The sequence below is a fragment of the Pongo abelii genome, chromosome 10, assembly GCF_028885655.2.
Source record: "Pongo abelii isolate AG06213 chromosome 10, NHGRI_mPonAbe1-v2.0_pri, whole genome shotgun sequence".
NCBI classification, from domain to species: Eukaryota; Metazoa; Chordata; class Mammalia; order Primates; family Hominidae; genus Pongo; species Pongo abelii.
In genome coordinates this window covers 16,881,624-16,902,705 of record NC_071995.2, presented here as the reverse complement: position 1 = coordinate 16,902,705, position 21,082 = coordinate 16,881,624, and the positions used below count along the sequence as shown (strand labels likewise).

Here is a 21,082-nt window from a genome sequence, read left to right as displayed (position 1 = left end):
TATTAGCCCTTTGTCAGATGAGTAGGTTGCGAAAATTTTCTCCCATTTTGTAGGCTGCCTGTTCACTCTGATGGTAGTTTCCTTTGCTGTGCAGAAGCTCTTTAGTTTAATTAGATCCCATTTGTCAATTTCGGCTTTTGTTGCCATTGCTTTTGGTGTTTTAGACATGAAGTCCTTGCCCATGCCTATGTCCTGAATGGTATTGCCTAGGTTTTCTTCTAGGGTTTTTATGGTTTTAGGTCTAACATTTAAGTCTTTAATCCATCTTGAATTGATTTTTGTATAAGGTGTAAGGAAGGGATCCAGTTTCAGCTTTCTACATATGGCTAGCCAGTTTTCCCAGCACCATTTATTCAATAGGGAATCCTTTCCCCATTTCTTGTTTTTGTCAGGTTTGTCAAAGATCAGATAGTTGTAGATATGTGGCATTATTTCTGATGGCTCTGTTCTGTTCCATTGATCTATATCTCTGTTTTGGTACCAGTACCATGCTGTTTTGGTTACTGTAGCCTTGTAGTATAGTTTGAAGTCAGGTAGCGTGATGCCTCCAGCTTTGTTCTTTTGGCTTAGGATTGACTTGGCGATGTGGGCTCTTTTTTGGTTCCATATGAACTTTAAAGTAGTTTTTTCCAATTCTGTGAAGAAAGTCATTGGTAACTTGATGGGGATGGCATTGAATCTGTAAATTACCTTGGGCAGTATGGCCATTTTCACGATATTGATTCTTCCTACCCATGAGCATGGAATGTTCTTCCATTTGTTTGTATCCTCTTTTATTTCCTTGAGCAGTGGTTTGTAGTTCTCCTTGAAGAGGTCCTTCACATCCCTTGTAAGTTGGATTCCTAGGTATTTTATTCTCTTTGAAGCAATTGTGAATGGGAGTTCACTCATGATTTGGCTCTCTGTTTGTCTGTTATTGATGTATAAGAATGCTTGTGATTTTTGTACATTGATTTTGTATCCTGAGACTTTGCTGAAGTTGCTTATCAGCTTAAGGAGATTTTGGGCTGAGACAATGGGGTTTTCTAGATATACTATCATGTCATCTGCAAACAGGGACAATTTGACTTCCTCTTTTCCTAATTGAATACCCTTGATTTCCTTCTCTTGCCTAATTGCCCTGGCCAGAACTTCCAACACTATGTTGAATAGGAGTGGTGAGAGAGGGCATCCCTGTCTTGTGCCAGTTTTCAAAGGGAATGCTTCCAGTTTTTGCCCATTCAGTATGATATTGGCTGTGGGTTTGTCATAAATAGCTCTTATTATTTTGAGATACGTCCCATCAATACCTAATTTATTGAGAGTTTTTAGCATGAAGGGTTGTTGAATTTTGTCAAAGGCCTTTTCTGCATCTATTGAGATAATCATGTGGTTTTTGACTTTGGTTCTGTTTATATGCTGGATTACATTTATTGATTTGCGAATATTGAACCAGCCTTGCATCCCAGGGATGAAGCCCACTTGATCATGGTGGATAAGCTTTTTGATGTGCTGCTGGATTCTGTTTGCCAGTATTTTATTGAGGATTTTTGCATCAATGTTCATCAAGGATATTGGTCTAAAATTCTCTTTTTCTGTTGTGTCTCTGCCAGACTTTGGTATCAGGATGATGCTGGCCTCATAAAATGAGTTAGGGAGGATTCCCTCTTTTTCTATTGATTGGAATAGTTTCAGAAGGAATGGTACCAGCTCCTCCTTGTACCTCTGGTAGAATTCGGCTGTGAACCCATCTGGTCCTGGACTTTTTTTGGTTGGTAAGCTATTGATTATTGCCACAATTTCAGCTCCTGTTATTGGTCTATTCAGAGATTCAACTTCTTCCTGGTTTAGTCTTGGGAGGGTGTATGTGTTGAGGAATTTATCCATTTCTTCTAGATTTTCTAGTTTATTTGCGTAGAGGTGTTTGTAATATTCTCTGATGGTAGTTTGTATTTCTGTGGGATCGGTGGTGATATCCCCTTTATCATTTTTTATTGCATCTATTTGATTCTTCTCTCTTTTTTTCTTTATTAATCTTGCTAGCGGTCTATCAATTTTGTTGATCCTTTCAAAAAACCAGCTCCTGGATTCATTGATTTTTTGAAGGGTTTTTTGTGTCTCTATTTCCTTCAGTTCTGCTCTGATTTTAGTTATTTCTTGCCTTCTGCTAGCTTTTGAATGTGTTTGCTCTTGCTTTTCTAGTTCTTTTCATTGTGATGTTAGGGTGTCAATTTTGGATCTTTCCTGCTTTCTCTTTTGGGCATTTAGTGCTATAAATTTCCCTCTACACACTGCTTTGAATGCATCCCAGAGATTCTGGTATGTTGTGTCTTGGTTCTCGTTGGTTTCAAAGAACATCTTTATTTCTGCCTTCATTTCATTATGTACCCAGTAGTCATTCAGGCGCAGGTTGTTCAGTTTCCATGTAGTTGAGCGGTTTTGAGTGAGATTCTTAATCCTGAGTTCTAGCTTGATTGTACTGTGATCTGAGAGATAGTTTGTTATAATTTCTGTTCTTTTACATTTATTAAGGAGAGCTTTACTTCCAAGTATATGGTCAATTTTGGAATAGGTGTGGTGTGGTGCTGAAAAAAATGTATATTCTGTTGATTTGGGGTGGAGAGTTCTGTAGATGTCTATTAGGTCTGCTTGGTGCAGAGCTGAGTTCAATTCCTGGGTATCCTTGTTGATTTTCTGTTTCGTTGATCTGTCTAATGTTGACAGTGGGGTGTTAAAGTCTCCCATTATTAATGTGTGGGAGTCTAAGTCTCTTTGTAGGTCACTCAGGACTTGCTTTATGAATCTGGGTGCTCCTGTATTGGGTGCATATATATTTAGGATAGTTAGCTCTTCTTGTTGAATTAATCCCTTTACCATTATGTAATGGCCTTCTTTGTCTCTTTTGATCTTTGTTGGTTTAAAGTCTGTTTTATCAGAGACTAGGATTGCAACCCCTGCCTTTTTTTGTTTTCCATTTGCTTGGTAGATCTTCCTCCATCCTTTGATTTTGAGCCTATGTGTGTCTCTGCACGTGAGATGGGTTTCCTGAATACAGCACACTGATGGGTCTTGAGTCTTTATCCAATTTGCCAGTCTGTGTCTTTTAATTGGAGCATTTAGTCCATTTACATTTAAAGTTAATATTGTTATGTGTGAATCTGATCCTGTCATTATGATGTTAGCTGGTTATTTTGCTCGTTAGTTGATGCAGTCTCTTCCTAGTCTCGATGGTCTTTACATTTCGGTATGATTTTGCAGTGGCTGGTACCGGTTGTGCCTTTCCATGTTTAGCGCTTCCTTCAGGAGCTCTTTTAGGGCAGGCCTGGTGGTGACAAAATCTCTCAGCATTTGCTTGTCTGTAAAGTATTTTATTTCTCCTTCACTTATGAAGCTTAGTTTGGCAGGATATGAAATTCTGGGTTGAAAATTCTTTTCTTTAAGAATGTTGAATATTGGCCCCCACTCTCTTCTGGCTTGTAGGGTTTCTGTCGAGAGATCCGCTGTTAGTCTGATGGGCTTCCCTTTGATGGTAACCCGACCTTTCTCTCTTGCTGCCCTTAACATTTTTTCCTTCATTTCAACTTTGGTGAATCTGACAATTATGTGTCTTGGAGTTGCTCTTCTCGAGGAGTATCTTTGTGGCGTTCTCTGTATTTCCTGAATCTGAATGTTGGCCTGCCTTGCTAGATTGGGGAAGTTCTCCTGGATAATATCCTGCAGAGTGTTTTCCAACTTGTTTCCATTCTCCCCGTCACTTTCAGGTACACCAATCAGACGTAGATTTGGTCTTTTCACATAGTCCCACATTTCTTGGAGGCTTTGCTCGTTTCTTTTTATTCTTTTTTCTCTAAACTTCCCTTCTCGCTTCATTTCATTCATTTCATCTTCCAGGGCTGATACCCTTTCTTCCATTTGATCGCATCGGCTCCTGAGGCTTCTGCATTCTTCACGTAGTTCTCGAGCCTTGGTTTTCAGCTCCATCAGCTCCTTTAAGCACTTCTCTGTATTGGTTATTCTAGTTATACATTCTTCTAAATTTTTTTCAAAGTTTTCAACTTCTTTGCCTTTGGTTTGAATATCCTCCCGTAGCTCGGAGTAATTTGATCGTCTGAAGCCTTCTTCTCTCAGCTCGTCAAAGTCATTCTCCGTCCAGCTTTGTTCCGTTGCTGGTGAGGAACTGCGTTCCTTTGGAGGAGGAGAGGTACTCTGCTTTTTAGAGTTTCCAGTTTTTCTGCTCTGTTTTCTCCCCATCTTTGTGGTTTTATCTACTTTTGGTCTTTGATGATGGTGATGTACAGATGGGTTTTTGGTGTGGATGTCCTTTCTGTTAGTTTTCCTTCTAACAGACAGGACCCTCAGCTGCAGGTCTGTTGGAGTACCTGGCCGGCTGTGTGAGGTATCAGTCTGCCCCTGCTGGGGGGTGCCTCCCAGTTAGGCTGCACGGGGGTCAGGGGTCAGGGACCCACTTGAGGAGGTAGTCAGCCCGTTCTCAGATCTCCAGTTGCGTGCTGGGAGAACCACTGCTCTCCTCACAGCTGTCAGACAGGGACATTTAAGTCTGCAGAGGTTACTGCTGTATTTTTGTCTGTGCCCTGCCCCCAGAGGTGGAGCCTACAGAGGCAGGCAGGCCTCCTTGAGCTGTGGTGGGCTCCACCCAGTTCAAGCTTCCAGGCTGCTTTGTTTACCTAAGCGAGCCTGGGCAATGGTGGGCGCCCCTCCTCCAGCCTCGCTGCCGACTTGCTGTTTGGTCTCTGACTGCTGTGCTAGCAATCAGCGAGACTCCGTGGGCGTAGGACCCTCTGAGCCAGGTGCGGGCTATACTCTCCTGGGGCACCGTTTCCTAAGCCCGTCGGAAAAACACAGTATTCGGGTGGGAGTGGCCCGATTTTCCAGGTGCCGTCTGTCACCCCTGGAAAGGGAACTCCCTGACCCCTTGCGCTTCCCGAGTGAGGCAATGCCTCGCCCCTGCTTCGGCTGGCGCACGGTGCACTCACCCACTGACCTGCGCCCACTGTCTGGCACTCCCTAGTGAGATGAACACGGTACCTCAGATGGAAATGCAGAAATCACCCGTCTCCTGCGTCGCTCGCACTGGGAGCTGTAGACTGGAGCTGTTCCTATTCGGCCATCTTGGCTCCTCCCCCCCAAAATGACAGTTTTCTATACACCAATAATACCTTACAGCTTTCTACAATGGTTCAGCCATTGAAAGCATATGACCTTTTTTTGGAGTTTTAATGAGTCATTAGAAGCAAAATGACAGTATTTTAATATACACTCTTTCAATACTCTTAGTGAGCCCTTATTACATGCCAAGCATTGTGACCATATACTGTACATGGCTGAGTAAATAATAAACATATACATGATTTTCTATATTTGCTGTTAATATTTTGCTATCAAAATATGACTTCATTAAGGATATTTTCTCTGAATTTAAAAGCAGTATTACTAAAATAGATGTCCTTAACAAAGAGAATGTCCACATACTAAAAAAGTTGAAAAATAAATGTAAGTTATGGAATTCTTGGAATTAAAAGAAAGAAGGAAATTAGGGAAGATAAAATGAGAGCTGAGAGGAGGGTAAGTGACCAAACCAAATAGAGATGCTTAAAGGAATTATACGAGTAACATCTTTCGGTCTCCACTGCCAATTCAGATGCATTCAGAAAATTATCTTCTAAGAGCTTCTTCTTTTATAAGCAAAAATATGTGGAAACTCATTTTTTAAGAAATCAAATAAAATTAAAGTCTGTTTCTTAGTAGCAGTATTTGTCAAAATTTGGTTGAGGACAACTTGCTACAGGTGAATCTTTCTGGCCCCTACACAGACTGCCTTAACTCAAATCTTTTTTCAGATTGGGGTCCAGCAATTGGTGGTTTTAATAAGCACACCCAAATACCCAAATCATTCTCATGTTCCCTAAAGTTTAAAAGCCATTGCTTTCCAGGACAATTCATGTTGGATAGGACAGGTGAGTTTATCAGCTGACTGCAAATTATTCTGCAATTATGCACCTCCCTTGTGTATACATAAAATATTTTAGGTCTGTAGAATAAAAGATTTACTCAACTTGATTAGGTATGCTATGCATTTTTAATTGCAAAAGAGGAGCTGTAAAGCACCAGGTGTTTCTGTTACTCAAACTATTTTTTGTTTGAGGACAAATGAAAAGACTTGCTGGTACAGGCATAAATCCTTTTCCTGCAACTTTTTCAAATCCTTTCTGTTTAGCAATTGTTTCCTAGCAAAACAGTGAGGCAGACCCCTGATATTCCTTAGAAGCTTTCCTTGCTGCAAAAGGTTAAATGCCAAGTTTGCAATTTGGGTTTAATGAACACCCAAAAGAGCAAGAAATCTTTAAACACTTCATCTCAGTACAAGTGAGAAGCTCTAGTCCCTCTTACTGTTAGAAAAGGAGCCTGCTTTATTTTGTTCTCCCCCTCTCCACAAATTTGCCTTCATCTCCTTAATTTCTACATCATAATAGAAAAAGGTGCTCATTATGCTTTCACTTGTCCTTAGAGCTGAAAGATCTACAGAATTATAAAGTTGACCCAAAGCAAACACCAAAAGAGCTTAGAATCCTCACGTTGGCGGTGACACTCGTGATTAGCTAAATTGCAGTAACTACACAGGCTTCCATTCGGAACAGGATGCATTCACACAGCAGTTTCTTCTCTACTGCCTAGCAACATTATCATTGAGCACCTGGAATAGTTTAGGCATTAAGTGTAATTGGTTTTGCTTTACATAAATCTGTAGCTTTGTAAATAAGCGGAGCATTTCAGCTTCTATATAACACCAATTAACTTAAAGGGATGCGTTGTTTGCAGAAGCCTGCTGGGTTTCGTACTGTATTTCTCCAGTAATATGCTCAGTGGCGGGCGAAGTTCTGGGTCCCTGCAGTGTTCCATTTACTCCAGCCACTTGGTGCCAAGGGTCTGTACCCAGCCACTCATTTGCTCCATTTTTCACTTGTGGCAAAAGGTTGGAAAAGTGAAGACTTCCCTAAGAAGCACCTTCTGTGCTCTATTTCTGTCCACCATCAAGGCCTGAAATGCAAGGTATTTGAAAATGTTTTCTGTGACCCGCAGAGCACAGGTCTGACCCCATCTGATTCTGTTCACAACTGACAGTAACATCTCGTTTCTTTTCCTTTTTTTTCTTGTAACACTTCAATCCATTGTAGCCAAAAGTCACTGCATTGACCCTATATACAAAATTAAGAAAACTATACTCTCATTACATAAATTTATAAGTGAAGATGGTTTTCATCAGAGTGACTTCTTTAATAGCACAAAATAACATTCAGAGATCTGCTCCTGAAAGTAGGTAAATGTTCCCAAGCTCCGTGGATATTTCTCCTTATTTCCTCTTTATTCAGTTTAATCCCTTATCTCTCATACATATCCCCTTCAGGTAAACTTGATTTATAGCATTCATTCCACCCTAGGCAACTTTAATTCTCTTGGTTTCTGAAAGTGTTTTATCAATTATCAGAGTAATAATATCACCAAATAACAGCTCATAATTCCAAAAAGTTTCCTATTATAATATTGCACGATTTACAAATTGAGGGAGAGAAAATAATCCTTTCTGAAAACTGTCAGGATCCCTTGTTTGATGAAAACAAAGCTTCCACACTGGTACTCTTAGCCAGTCGGGTGATAGGCATCCACCATCTACCATTCTCTCACTACAAGAGAAGCCAGCGTACAATTATTGGTCCCAGACTTATGAGTAAAGCCTTCAAATAAAATCAGCAGCCAAGTGATGACAGCACACAGGTGCTGCTAGAATTCAGGTCTGCTTGTAGAGAGCAGGGAAATTAAAAGAACCACTAATAGTAACAACTCACATCTATGTCACCTTTTACAGTTTACAAGTTGCTGTCGCACATATGATCACATTTGATTAGCACCACCACTCTGGGAGGTGGGCACATTTTAGCATGCCCATTTTATAAATGAGAAATTGCAACTCTTGACACCTTAAGTGATTTATCAAGAGTCACAGAGATAGTAGGTGGCACACACAGGACTTGAACCTTGGTCTGTGTGTCGCTAAAGTGCTAGCTCCTTCTACAACAATACTCATAATGTCACCAACACTGGATCATTCCCCAGCCACTTAGGTGAAACACTCTCTACATCATTCAAAAGGGAACAAGAATGGGAGGAAAGATTATGTCAAGGTTACAGACTCTGACAAAATGGGTAAAAAAAGCAAACATCTTTTTAGCATCTCTTCTCCCTCACTCAGCTCTCCCTGTGGAGCCATGCAGTTTCCCGACACGGACCTCAGGATGTCAGAAACGGTCCTGGAAAAGACCTACCCAGATTGAACACAATGGCAGGGGAGGTGTTCTCAATGTCAAAACCATCCTTTATTTCTCTTTTCATCAAACTGACTTGGCTGTGCTACAGTCAGTTGCAAACTGCCTTAGAAAAGGCAATTTGAGGGCCAGGCACGGTGGCTCATGCCTGTAATCCCAGCACTTTGGGAGGCTGAGGTGGGCAGATCATGAGGTCAAGAATTCAAGGCCAGCCTGGCCAATATGGTAAAACCCCATCTCTACTAAAAATACAAAACTTAGTCAGGCGTGGTGGCGCACGCCTGTAGTCCCAGCTACTCTGGAGGCTGAGGCAGAAGAATCGCTTGAACCCGGGAGGCAGAGGTTGCAGTGAGCCAAGATCGCGTCACTGCACTCCACCATGGGAGACAGAGCAAGACTCAATCTCACAAAAAAAAAAAAAAAAAAAGAAAGAAAAGAAAAGGCAATTTGAGGAAAACAAATGTACCCTGAAAAGTAGTATTAATAATTATGAAGACTTCTGTAGTACTTGTTAAGTTGAAGCCATTGTTCTAAGTGTTTTCAAGGCATATGCTCATTTAATGATCACAGTAACCCCATGAGTTAATACAATGGTTAATTTTATTTTATAGATAAGAAATATGAAAGATACAGGAGCTAATAATTTTCCAAGGGTTATGCAGACAGTATGGGCAGAGTCAAGGTTTGGACCCAGGACATTTGTCTACAAAATCTGGGGGCCATTCCTCTCTACATAACTGTCTCTCAGTACAGCTGTTATCTATAGGAGGTTTTTCTATACTCCCAGGGGAACTGAATTCCAGGGAAGACAGTGCCTAAGCTTAATGGATCTCAGTCTTTTTCTGTCTCAACACATAAGAATATGACCTCTTCCATTGGTAATTACCAGGTTGAAATAACACTGATTCTCAACATTCCTATATTGTCCCCCTTCCTCCCCTTTCAAAAATAATTACTATCTCCTGCTTACATGTGAAAGTAGACAGATATTCTGAGAAGAAATATTTTACCAGCAACATTCAGTAAGATGAGAGAAGACACATGGTTGGGTGATCTGAGGTGGGAATTGTTATTGTAAGGCAAGGAAACGAGTTTGTTAAATGGTGTGTACAGTGAGGAAGTTAAACAAGGGATCCAAAGGCATGGCCCTTGGGGCAAAATGTCAGGTTCTGTGGCAGCAAGTGGGCACATCTATTTAAGAACTGTTGTAGGCATACTTTTCTAGTGTTCCTCAAATCATAATGTAAGCCCTCTGTTTCTCATCTGAAACAGTCACAGTTAGATCAAGAGGTCAACTAGGTTCTCTGTTTCCGTAACATCTATGCAGACGTTTCCTGGATTCCTCCAGACCTGTCCTCCCGCCCTGTTCTCCAAGGATATTCAAAGATAGTGATAAGACTTTCTCTTTCTCTTTCCCTCTCTCTCTCTCTCACTCCCTCTCTCTCCCCTTCTCTCTGGCTATGTGCTCCACTAAGGCTGTCTACAGTAGAATAGATGCTGTGTGACAGCCAGGACCATTTCCCCAGGCGATGCACTGTCTCTAGTCCACTCAGAAGCTTTACTAACTATTAAATAATAATAGCACCCAAACCCTAATCTATCATTCATCACAGACAGGTTCGAATCCATTTCCTGGCTGAGAGTCAGTTTGTTTCCTAAGCTTGCTAAACCACAAGTGACCAAATCTCATATAAATACAGTAATGAGTCAATAGCCTATGACAAGTGCCTATTACCAGGGTAGCAGCAAATCAGGAGCACATTTAATAACATTTATGCAAAGAGAAAGGCAGTGGTTCTACCAGGGAACAAAATGGAGAAGAATGAGATCAATGGGAGGCAGAGATTTGGCAAAAATCAGGGGGAAGACACCAGAACATTAAAGATATTACCAGGAAAACCTACATCTCCTCATAAGGGTCAGTTTTTATTTTCCCAAAGCAGTCAATAGAAGCAAAATGAGGAGAGTGGAGAAGACATGCCAAATTTTAAAATAAGTGAAAGAGCTGTCAGAAATACCAGAGGGGAAGTGAGAACTTCAAAAGTAAGAGCAGTGAGTAGCCATCTGGAAATATTGATTTCCCATTTTGGCATAACACATAGTAGGTGTCTTGCTTCGTCTGAGTTGACTATGACTGGCTCCACCTTGAGCATGCCATACTGCTTTTTACTATTTTCCCAAGCATCTCTTCCACAAGCTAACCCTGCCTGACCAGTTTCCACTGTGTCTCCAGAAATACAGAGTTTTGTTTCTAGTGCAGCTTGTGCAGTTCTGCCTTATTTCATTGCAGTCAACCATGCCTGAAAGACAGGAACAAACAAGATGGACAAGCATGGCAGTGAATAAACCATTTTACTGCAATTAGAAGTTCACGGAGAATAAATTATCCTCTAGTTCAAGCTGTCCGGCAGTAATTCTCATTAATAATAACACTTCAACAACAGTCTGCTTCCCACATCGACAGCGAGTGCTGGAAACTTTTTCATTGCTCTTGAAGCAGGAGTCACATCCCAGACGGCTAGCCCAGATTGCCATATGCAACACACAAGAGAACGTTTAAATTACCAAGAAGCTTGAATGTAGAACTGGCCGTGAAGTTCGCTGTCTAGATAAGCAGGTGGAACAATTCAAAGGGACCCTCTCGTTCAAGCTTTCTCTTCTAATTCATGCTAAATAGTAAATGGATTTTCACATTAGTGAGTAAATGTACCTAACAGTACAGTTTCCTGAAGTATGTCCTCTTGCTTCATCAGAGATGTCTCTCTCACTACCTTTCCAAGACATGGCCACAAGGGCTACAGAGAATATGGGGTCCATGAAGGCAGAGATTTTTATGAAGATACACACACACACACACACGTGTATATACATATATCCATATATATACACAAATACAGATACACACACGTGTAAAAATATGAAGTCCCAGCCAGCAGTTGATGCTGGCTGTCATCTAGAAGACTCTCCACATGGGAGTTGCATCCCAGATGGTCTCTTCATATTGTCTCCCTAGATGGGCTACTCTGAGCTTCTTCCAAGCTTGGTGGTTGGTATGTAAGGGCAAGCATCCCAGTATAGAAAGAAAGCCAGGCTGAAATCCCATTGCCTCTTATGTCCTAGCCTCAGGGGCTAAACAGTATCACCACCACTGCATTTCATTTGCTGAGGCAAGCTGAAAGCTCTATCTAGATTTAAAGGGAGAGAAAATAGGTTCCATCTCTTCAGAGGAGTAGCTAGATTCTAGAAATTCATCTGGGACCAGAAACATTATTTAAGTTGACAGATGAATAGATATCTGCTAGCCAAACAAAGGGCAGTGGTAAGAACACTCCGGGTCACCTTAGGAAGTAACAAAGCAAAATACCAAAGTGTGAAGTAGCATAGCTTCTTCTGGGAACTTCAAGTCATTTGCTGTCACTGGACCACAAGACTCAAGGGCAGAGTAATATGACAGAATTTGTTTCAAAAAGATCACCCAGTCAAAAATGCAAAGGATAAAGTGGGAGGGACTAGACAAGAGTTAGAGAGCCCAATTAGGTGACTATTGCAATATCAGTAAGAGATAATGAGGTCCGGGTTAGGATGGTATTACTCTGGATGGAGAAGAGGGGAAGAGCATAAGAGACTTACAGATAGAATAATAGGAAGGAACCATTTATTGAATTTCCATTCTGCATGTGATTATCTCTTGTGTAATTTTCACAATAAATTTATATCTTGGAATTATTGTATGCATTTTATGTACAAAGAATCTGAGACATAGAGAAGTCAAGCTGCTTTCTAATTTTCCTACAAGTAGAACCAGGATTTGTAGTCTCCAGTACTGAAGCCCACACGTTTAATTGCTAAGCTATACTGATTGGATGTGATGGTGACAAAGGAAAAAGGAGTCCAGGATCACTACTAGGTTTCTGGATTAAACAACTTAAATGACTGGTAATGTGACAGAGATAAAGAAATGCAGGAGGATGGGGAAGTGGAATGGATAAGAACATGTTTGTACATAATGAATTTGAGACGTCTCTAGGAAACTGAGTGGAGATTTCAGGTATCTTGTTGGTAATCTAAACAAAGCATAATGGGTTTTGTTCATATGGAAATGGGTTGGAGTCATCAAGCACTTATACTCAAGAAGGATCTTAGAAAATATCTAGCCAGAGTTTTATTTTATAAATGTCGAATTCTAGGCCCAGACAGGTAATGTAACTTATCCCCAGGTAAATACTTTTACCTACTTAGCTGGTAAAGCATCCAGAACCACTGATTCTCAGTCCAGCTCAGTAAAGTATGTATTTCCCAAAGAATTATAAGGAAAAGAGAAAAGTTTTCATAATCCAATGCTGGATTTAACAAACTTAATTTAGTTTAATTTTTATAGGACTTCTCAGAAACTTTATTATATGCATTGGGAATTTGCTAAGAAAGGGGTTTGCTATTCAGAGTCTTCTCGACATAATCCTTTACTCAGGGAGCATTTCTCAGCACTGGCCTTCTCTAGACACTTTGGAAAAGCTGGTAGGGTGGAAAGTGCATAAGCTTGGGAATCAGATAGCTTCAGATTTCAACTAAGTCTCTACCAGGTAGTAGCTGGGAAGACTTTGGCATGTTATTTAATCTCTGAACTGTAGTTTCCCTCTCTGCAAAATACAAGTAAGAATCTAGCCATCCAGGAGAATGGCGTGAACCCGGGAGGCGGAGCTTGCAGTGAGCCGAGATCGCGCCACTGCACTCCAGCCTGGGCGACAGAGCGAGACTCCGTCTCAAGGGAAAAAAAAAAAAAAAAAAAATCTACCCATCACAGCACTTTCTACATTAACATACATAACACATGTGGCAAAGACTCTCAGACATAGAGACTGGCAATACAAATTAGTCACTTACTATTTTTCCTTCTCCTAAATCAGCAAATATTTATTTGATATTTTCTATGCTTCCAAACCATTCATGGATATATGTTAATTATTAACATATTTCTTACTACTATTTAAGAAAAACTGGCCGGGCGCGGTGGCTCATGCCTGTAATCCCAGCACTTTGGGAGGCCGAGGTGGGCGGATCACGAGGTCAGGAGATCGAGACCATCCTGGCTAACACGGTGAAACCCCGTCTCTACTAAAAATACAAAAAATTAGCCGGGCGTGGTGGCGGGCGCCTGCAGTCCCACCTACTCGGCAGGCTGAGGCAGGAGAATGGCATGAACCCGGGAGGCAGAGCTTGCAGTGAGCCGAGATCGTGCCACCGCACTCCAGCCTGGGTGACAGAGCGAGACTCCATCTCAAAAAGAAAAACTAAAAGCATCTGTCTTTTCTATTTATTTTACTCCAAACAAAATTTTTATCTATCAGTACCAATCACTTTGATACCAGACCCTAAGTGCATCCAATTGTGGGGCTAAGAGAGATGAAGCAGCAGAAATCTTATTTGTCAGAACAAAAAGTCCTGGTCAATTCATCACAACAAGTCCTCAGTCCGTGGAATCTGGAATTTCTCCAAATACACAAATAACAAGTCTCTTCTTCATTGGCACCGATAATTAAATTTAAAATGGAGTTAGAGCATCATACAGTCACCACATATAGATGCAGAGAAACAAATAAGGTCTCAATTGCACATTGAATGCTTGCAAAAGAGTTGTTCTTTAAAAGAGTGCAAGGTTTGGTAGCATTCACTTTGTTCCTCTTTAGTGAACAGCAGTTGTTGAATTCATCTGTCTTCCTGCTTAAGCCTCTTAATAATGAGTGAAATTAAGTCCACTTTTCTGCCATGTTTGCCAACAGTTATGCCCCATTCTTGTTTGGAAGGCATGCAGCAAGTCAATAAACAGAATTTAGCCCACATTCTGTGAGTCTAACCTCAGGAAAGCACTACACAGGATATCAAAGAAACCAATCTCACCCTAAAGGCACTTAAAATCCCCTTTGCCAGATTGAATATTCATTAATGAAATAAATACAAAATAAGTTGTATGATCAAGTGTTAAAATGCATGCTATAACAAAAGAAAGAAAACTAGACATTAGGTGTCACCTAATAGAAGCACACACCACCATCTAAGAAGTAGATTAAGCCTCCTCCAGATCCAACTACCAATTTACAGGAAAGACAGGGGAGGTAGGAACATGTTAAATGACACTGCAGGGATGCAATAAGCAAAATCAAGACTGAGGGAGACTCACAAGATGAAAAACTCCATTTCTGTCACAAATACATTTTTTAAAAAGAGAGAGAAGAGCCATCTTTAGATTAAAAGAAAGTTAAAATTATATCAACCAATTCCAATATTTGGATTTATTTAGATCTTTATTTAATAAATGAAATGTTTTTAAAAATTGGTAAATCTGAAGAGATCATATTTGATAATATTAAGGAAATACTGATAATTGTAGGTGTGATGATGATGTGGTGATTATGGCTTTTTTAAAGGAATCTTATCTTTTGTATATCCACATAGAAACACTGATAAAAGAAATACCACAATGTCTAGGATCTGCTTCAAAATAATTTAACCAAAGGGGAAGTGGGTGAGAGTTTAGATAAATTAAAATTTGCTGTGAATTGGTAAATGAAATTAGGACTTGGATGCACAAAAGTTCACTGTGAAATCCTCAGTCCTTTTTGCATATTTTAGATATTTTACAATAGAGACTTTTTAAATGTGCTATAAATGCAGTCAGTATGTCAATGACATAGGCAATTAGTTGTTTAATAGACTTTTTTTGACAATCCAATTTTCTCATCAAATGTTTGGAAGATCCACTGTCAAAACTAAGGGAAAAGGAAGAAATAAAAAAACACATTGAATATATGCTTGCCCCAGATTTCAAAACTATAGTTAAATAATCTTCCCCAAATCTAAGATAAAGGAACAACATCTAACTCTCACCCTTCCTATTGACTGTGCTCTCTTGAAGTGATGAATCCAAGTTAATAAAGATCAAATATTGCATGTGCCAGATGAATTTTGGTTTTTGCCCTGAGGACATATAATAACTCTTTGGTGTCTGATGAAAGGAAGGCATGTATCCAGAGGAAGTCCCATATTATTAAGTATATTTCTTGGATTTTATTCTTTATCCTGAAAAGAATTTTGCTCCTATGTATAGCTGAATTGGATATGGATGAGGTTTAAACAACCAGAAATAAGTATTCTTCTCACCCCCACATATGCCAATCATAAAAACAACTACTTCTGTGCAAATCTAGTTGAAGGTTAAAGACATGTTGGCTTAGAAATATTATAGGGAATGGGCCGGGGTGGTGGCTCATGCCTGTAATCCCAACACTTTAGGAGGCCAAAGTGGGAGGATCATTTGAGGTCAGGAGTTCAAGACCAGCCTGGCCAACACGGCAAAACTCTGTCTCTACTAAAAATACAAAAATCAGCCAGGTGTGGTGGCACATGCCTGTAATCTCAGCTACTTGGGAGGCTGAGGCATGAGAATCACTTGAACTCAGAAGGTAGAAGTTGCAGTGAGCTGAGATAGCCCCATTGAACTGCAGCCTGGGTGACAGAGCAAGACTCTATCTCCAAAAAAATAAAAATAAAAGGAAATATTACAGGTAAAATAAAAAGAAAGAAGGGAAAGGAAGGAAGGAAGGGAGTGACAGAAGAAGGGAGGGTGAAAGGAAAGAAAAGTTGACCCTTCTCAGCAGAATACAGAACATTTTAATTTAGTAAGTTTGGTGCAGCTGTTCTCATAAACCCATGAAGAATAAAGCCAATTGTCCATTAAAGATTTACCAGCCATTTCTAATCTTCACTGTGCAAAGTGTTCATTGGAGATTTCCCTGTACTAGTTGGTGACAAGTACTCTTCCTTTCAAAGTCATTTATGGTCACTGAGGAATCTGAATTATAAGAAATGGATTGTTGGTTATACAACCAAAAATTTACATAATGATTACTGACTTTGTTAGATCTCAACTTCTCCCAAAGCACTCTAACAGGACATTTAATATGTGCAAAAAAATGTTTAAGAAACTATCTGAAAAGTTAAATAAATGGCATCTTAAAACCAGATTACCTCCCTTAGTTTTTGATAGCATAAAGGATGTTTACTTGGGAATTGTGACTTTTCCCTCTTAACCCACTATCTTCAGGTTTGCAAAAATGAAGACAGTAAAAAAACAATTATTTCCAGTCTTCTGAGATAGCTAAACTAGCAAAATCTAGAAAACTTGAGTAACACTCAGAAATACCAAGCCTAGCTCAAATAGTTCAATTATTCATATTCACATTAATTATTTCAAAGATACCGATCGAGTGTGGTGGCTCATACCTATAATCCCAGCACTATGGGAGGCTAAAGCAGGAGAACTGCTTAAGGCCAGGAGTTTGAGACCAGCCTGGACAGCACAGTAAGATCCTATCTGTACAAAAATAAAAATAAAAAATTAGCCAGGCATAGTGGTGTGCCTGTATTGCTAGCTACTCAGGAGGCTGAAGCAGGAGGGTTGCTTGAGCCCAGGAGTTCAAGGCTGCAGTGGGCTATGATCACAGCACTGCATTCCAGCCTGGGCAACAGGTGAAGTCATCTCAAAAAACAAACAAACAAACAAAAATATTGACAACCTGATATGCCAAGCACAATATCTAGTAATAAAATGGTGATGAGGACAGAACAGAAAAGACTCCTCATGGAGCACACAGTCTAAAGAAAAGTTAAGGTGGTCTCATCTGACACCTAAAAGATGAGCCATAATTTAACCAAATGAGGTGGGACACTTGGCAGCCTCCTTACATAACTACAGAAACTCCTCAGAGATCTAGAATTACTCTTGCAGGGTCCCTGTGAAGGGGCCTTATCCTCTTCTCTCCACCCCATCCAGGATAAGTTTCAATGAGAGTAGAGAAGATTATAGAATCCTTACGTTATTTGGAGAACACAAGAGAAGAGAAAACATATACCCTATGGAACTCTGGGAAATAGCATTTGCATTCATTCAGTCAGCCAGCCAATCAATCAATAAATATTCAGAGAGATCCTGTTGTGTGCCAGGCATACCTTTATAGGGTTGCTGTTGTTTTTTCTACACCACTAAAGCAAGGCAGCAATCGAGCCAAATGGCTTCAAGAAATGTCTGGGGCAGAGGATCCAAGAGTTCCCTAAAAGCTGTGGGAGATACACTGATCCTTCCCTCTTTCCCACATTTTTGTGAAACAGAAGTCAGCTCTAAAAGAGAGAAGAGTGGGAGTGAGAGCAAGAGAGAGAGAGAGAACAAGTGACCCCAAATTGGCTTATAGTCATGACACAGGGGCAAGGCAGCAGGGAGCAGCGTGGAGGACCAAATGGAAGAATTGTGTATCTCAGAAGAGACCAGCGCAGGTCAGGTAATAACCAAGGACTAGATACTAACTCTCCTCTTCACTTGTTTGAGACCGAAAACCTCACAGCTTAGATCAGCCCCAGGAAAAAGGAGAAATTAATGACTTGATGGAGCTTAGATCAGAAACAGAGCAAACTCAGAATTCACTTGGCTGGTATTATTTATAACTGTGGAATAATAGCGTTTCTGAATGTGTATTTAGTAGAGCCACATGAAATAAAGCTACACAGGTATCTTTTTACACAACAAAGATACTTGAAAACACTGCAATCTGTACACAAGCTAGTATGTGTGCACATGTATGTGTGTGTATTTTACCAGCATAACCAAATGTTCCTGAATATTGGAACCTTCAGAATAGTTACCTTGGGAGCCTCTACTTATGATGTTGTCATTTTTCACTCTTTCTTACACCTTCCGCATCATTTTATAAACCATACAAGAAGGTCAATTCTAGTAGTTTATATTGAGTCTCCATTTTTGATTACCAATTGTGGACAGAAGGAAAGAAAGAAGGAAGGAAGGAAGGAAGGAAGGAAGGAAGGAAGGGAAGGGAAGGGAAGGGAAGGGAAGGGAAGGAACGAAGGAGGGAGGGAGGGACTCAAATAATAGCTTTATTCACCAAACTTGGCACTTGTAGGCTTCTGGCAGTTCCCAAAACTCAACTGACAAATGTTTATTAGCTCTGAATATATTAAAAGAATAAAAGCGATCCCAAAGGTATTTAAGCAATGGCTACTGTGTTGCAATACATGTACTGTTAAGATGACTATTCTGAATGAAAACACTCATTTGGATTTGTTAGTACATTTGTGGGAAAATAAGGAACAACTCAAAAACAGCCACATCACAGTCATGTGTATTTAGGGCAGCAGCAAACATCTCATCTGCGACTGCATGGTTATTTCCCTTGAAGTCTCCTGCTCTCTGTCACTGTCTCTATCTGCACTTTGCCTTCTATTTCTCCACACTTCGAAAGGAGCCTTTTCCAAGGGCCTGCAACATTGGGACTGTCATGCAAGAAGAGAAGACAGCTTAAGAGGGCCCGGGTCACGCAGCCCCTGCTGTCTCTCAAGCAGGTATCTTTGCATTTTTACAAGCATTACTCTTAATCTCATTTTTCATTCCCATCTCGCAACTTTATGCCTTCCTATTGATCTTAGTTCTGCTGCTTAGAGACACCAATGAGAAATGCTGAGAACATTCAATAAATAAAAAATATCCAACCCCTGTACGTGATTCCTCTTCAAAAATTTGTGCAAGTAAAATAGTGTTATTTCTGCTCCCTGTTAGTTCTTCAGACTAAAAGTTTATGCCCTGAATGTGGAATTAACATCAGGGGATGGGTAAAAGGTGTTCTAAATTTCAAATCCCAGTCCTGGTTCTGAGGTCCGTTGTTGCCTTTGAGAAGCTGCCTTCTATAATTATTGATTACCTCATACATACTATAATTGAAGTCACATCTACAAAGATCTCAGTTTAGATTGTAGCATATGTGATTTTTCCAGAAAGAGACATGCATTTATTTGCATCACTTCTATTTTTTAAAAGTTGTTTAAATGAAAAAACACTCTTCTACACCACTTATTTTGCTAGTTTGGACTTAACAGAGGATCTTGGTAGATTGGTGCATATTTTATTTAAATGGCCTTTTGTTTAAAAAATACACAAAAACAACTTCAGAGGAGTTTTTATCAAACAGGTGAACCAACTCAGAGATTACAATTATATCCCTCATCTCTGTACTATGAAAAATTCAGGTAAGTACCATGAAGCAGAATGAAAAGAATCCTGACGTAGCCATCAGGGGCTATGGGGTTCTGGTATTAGTTTCCCGAGCTATGCAGATTTTATTTTACTCCTCCATGTCCTAATTCTATAACCCGTGAAAATAAAGAGGCTGATCTCTTCACTGGCATTAATATTTTCTAGGCTTCATGAATAAAGAGTGAATATACATTTTCACAAGCATCTTGTTCCATTTCCTGACAACTTTAGCTATCTCTTTTCCTCATTTCTGAGTTGCTTAAGAGGGTTAAAAATATCCTGTCCACGGGTAGCAGAATACTGAGGAATAGATGCTGAGGGGTAACACTATGAATCTGTGGCAATTGGGCTCTTTTAAGTTCTAAGGGATTAAAAAAAATACAATCTAACCTGGCGTAAAGAAAAATGGAATTTATTGGTTCAAGCCATTGAAAAGTACCATTCGGGCTGAATTGTGCCCCCCTCTCAAATTTATAGGTTGAAGCCCTAATCCTCCCTCATTCACAAGTAGGTGATTATATTTGGAGATCGGGTCTTTAAAGAGATAATTAAAGTTAAATGAGGTTATATGGAGGGGCCCCAATGCCATCCGACTGGGGTAGTTAAAGAAGAGGAAACTTGGACACACAGAGAGACATCAGAGGCAGAGGCATGCACGCGCAGAGAAACAACCATGGTAAGAGGTAGAAAGAAGGTAGCCACCTGCAAACCAAAGACAGAGGCCTCAGAGGAAACCAACCCTGCCAGAACTTTAACCTTGGACTTCTAAGCCTCCAGAAGTGTGAAAAAGTAAATTTCTGTTGTTTAAGTCACCTATTCTGTGGTATTTTTATGGCAGCCCTAGTGAATCAATACAAGTCCCTTGTAGGGCTGGCTGTAAAATTTGCAGAATCCAGTGAAAAATGAAAATGTGGTTCTCCGACTTCAAAAAGTAGGAGAACAGTGCGCCTCATGATCCTGAAATATAAGGCTTTTTTTCTTCTGTGGTCTCACTCTTACTTGTAATGGTGGTTTTGTTGTGCGGGTTTTCTGGAGTTTAGGGATGATTTTGGTTTTGCTACTTAAGTGTTTCTACACAAAGAAAAACTAAAATTTTTAGTTATCAGCATGAATTTTACCATTTATCCGTATATTGTGCAAAATCAGTTTTAAATGTAAATACAAGAGCTCTTAAGTCATGTGTAGAACACCAAAATTGCAGAATTTATATTTCATAGCTCATACATGCATATGTACATATATATATATATATCATTTTTACCAGAATAGTGGAAAAGCTTCAAAAACTAACTCAACTGTGATGTTATTTCACTTCTTGATACACATTCTGCCAACACCCTCTATTCTACATTCATTAATGAGTGAAGAAAGACTTAAAAGGATAAGCAACTCTGGGTTTTTGTTTCTTTCTCTTTCCATCTGTGTCATTATTATTTCCAGTGTAAATGACTGAGTAATACGGAGAAGTGATATAAAAGAAAGGTTCTAACAGGGCTCTTTGGCCATTTGTTTTTCTTAAAATGTCATGGCCTTCTTTCTGCATTTGAAGCAAGTTCTGATTCTAAGGGAAAGCATGGCTTTCCAGGTTGTCAGCACACCACTTACTCAGCCATCAACATACCTCGTACTCACTTTGAGTCACTGAACCTCTGCACACTGGGGGCTGTAAGGG

The 21,082-nt window shown here is 40.0% G+C and overlaps 1 protein-coding gene across 1 annotated transcript in view; it reads right to left on the bottom strand.

Annotated features, from left to right (window-relative positions):
- The window catches only part of DERA (deoxyribose-phosphate aldolase), a 358,665-nt gene that overhangs the window by 77,914 nt on the left and 259,669 nt on the right, over nt 1-21,082 (bottom strand). The window lies entirely within an intron of this gene.